The sequence below is a fragment of the Sinocyclocheilus rhinocerous genome, unplaced genomic scaffold (assembly GCF_001515625.1).
Source record: "Sinocyclocheilus rhinocerous isolate Xijiao unplaced genomic scaffold, SAMN03320098_v1.1 scaffold2468, whole genome shotgun sequence".
NCBI lineage: Eukaryota > Metazoa > Chordata > Actinopteri > Cypriniformes > Cyprinidae > Sinocyclocheilus > Sinocyclocheilus rhinocerous.
This window is the reverse complement of record NW_015655382.1, coordinates 581926-584446: the sequence shown is the minus strand read 5'-3', so window position 1 is coordinate 584446 and position 2521 is coordinate 581926. Positions and strand designations below refer to the sequence as shown.

The following is a 2521-nucleotide window of genomic DNA, read 5'->3' as shown; positions in this document are numbered from 1 at the left end:
TAAAACGTTTGAAAAAGAATACATTATTTTTAAAAGTTTATCTGGGCGGAAACTACATTTTTACCTCAGACCTCACGCACGTTTTCTTCGTGTCAGTTGCAGCGAGTTCAAAAATGACCATGCAAAAGACGAGAAGGTGTGGGATTATTTTGAATTAGAAGGAAACGGAAAAGTTGTGTGTAAACTGTGTAATGTCAAATTGTCTTAAAATAACTCTACTGGAGCGATGCGTAATCATATTCAATACAGGCACGTGGGCGTTAGCTTAGAGGCTGGCCAAAGCCAGCAGATGTCATTCACTACAACCTGCGATCCCGTCTGCGCTGTCTATTCCTTTAACGAAGACCCACTTCGGTGGTGGTGCGGGATGTCCAGTCGCTTTCTGAAAATCTATCGGCTTGCTATTCGTTATCTCTGCGTGCCTGCGACTTCAGTTCCTGCCGAGCGCGTTTTTTCAAGTGCAGGAATTTTATTGTTAATCGCCTCAGGTCCCGTCTTTCACCAGACCACGTTGATAATTTCACTGAACAAATAACGTCATTTTAAAAAAAAAAAAAAAAGCCTCTAGAATATAGAAATAACTTTTACTGCACCTTCTGATCACCCAGCAAAAAAAGGGATATTCTTCAGTATTTTTGGCTTGCTTTCCAGTACAAATGTCAAAAGATTCTTAAATCAAGATACGGCTATTTGAGAAGCAAAATGAGATAAGATAAGCCAAGTTTCTGTGAAACTGATCGACACGATCTGACAGTTTATGTCAATGGGCTCATGAACAATTCAAAGGCAAAACAAGAGAAGCATAATTAAGCATAAACTCACTTTTTTTTTTAAGTTTCTCAGAAAACAAGATTTCATGTGTTCACTTTGCATCTTTGCAAGTAAATGTACCTTGATTTAAGGGATGTTTCATAATTTGTATTGGAAAACAAGTCAAAAACAGAGGAAAATTCTCATTTTTAGCAATGAATGCAACATTTAATGCTGTGACTATGAATTTAAGGCTTTCTTCTCTGATTTAAGATCTTCTTAAGGCCTTAATTTGTGGAAATAAGACTTTCTAAGACCTTCCCAAGACCTGCTGAAGCATATTAACAAAACACAAATCTGTTGCTCTTTGAGAACGTGGCCTTGTAAGCCCTGAGCGGTGACAACTTCCTCTCAGCTTTCAGACAGAGCGGTCGAGAGTTTACCGAGCTAGAAGCAGAAGGTTAACAGCGCTCGTTGGTCACGCAAGGCCCTCTTCCTCCACTGAGGCGTATCTTATTGCTGTCTTTCCTCTGTGAGTCTGGGCACAAAGGCTGGTTGTGTTGCACGAGCTTTCTAAGGACATGCGTTCTGTGAAGCACTTTTATGGGTCAGCCCACACTACACAACAAGGCCCCGTGACCGTGTCTGCTCATCTACGCAATTTGAGGATCCCTCTCTGTCCAAATCCGCTGTTTTTTAAAAGCAACTTGGCGTGTGGCAGCCGGATTAACTGTTTTTGCCATTTTTGGGAACAGGATTGGCTTGTAAAACCACAACCTGGTCAGAACAGGTTTCATTCTCGACGTTGGCGCTTCATGGTCTCGTCATGCCTGCCAAGGATCAGTAAAAGAGACGCAACCAGAGAAGATAAAATCTGGACCTTCTTCGACTTCCCCAGTCATAAACTGGGATGCAAACACTGTCCTAAATAGATTTTGCAACCCGAGTTTCAAATTAAGCCTCTGATCTAATTATTTTCATAGCTACTGCATCTCTCCGATCTGAGAACAATATAAGGACGCGTGTTATGAAACGCTTTACGCTACTGAAATATTCAGATATAATCTCTTAGACTTAAATTGCTGACAATCTAGCTTTGCTTACAGCCACAAATGAGCTAATGGCTCTGACACCAAAACGAAAGCAAAGAGCAGCCTAATGGTCAGATCATGAGATGAACGTAAACTGACACTAGTGCAACTCAAAGACTCTTTAAAACACTAACTAATGTTCACTGCTAATAAATTAACATGGAGAAAAACGGTGGGGAAAAAACCCACTTAAGTTGTTTTGTATAGTCTCACACCCAAAAAAACAAACAAACAAAAAAAACCTTAAGATTCATGTTTGATCCTTACCTATTGACCAATGAATTTCCATGACTTTCGTCATTTGATTACTATATATTATAGTTAAAAAAAATTACAGACTATGTCAAATAAAGTCACAAAATTGTAAAATATTTACAATGTTTTCCACAATTAACCACAAGAAAAATACATTTACCATATGTTTGAAATATTTGAAAAATTGTAAACAGTTTTCCCATGTAACCAAGCAAAAATGGAAAAGAAAATTCACTATATATATTTATGTATTTCAAAACATTTTAAACATTTTCCCCATGTAACCCAAAGTTGTAACCAAACCACACAATACAGATAACACAAATTATGACACATGATTTTTTTAAAAATATTAAAAGCATTTTAATTATTACCCCCACATATAACTGAGCGGAAAATATAAAAAAATAAAAAAGTAATATATA

General features: G+C 37.6%; 1 protein-coding gene across 2 annotated transcripts in view; it reads right to left on the bottom strand.

Moving 5' to 3' along the window:
- Positions 1–2521, bottom strand: part of LOC107717982 (guanine nucleotide-binding protein subunit alpha-11-like) — a 31783-nt gene that overhangs the window by 27669 nt on the left and 1593 nt on the right. The window lies entirely within an intron of this gene.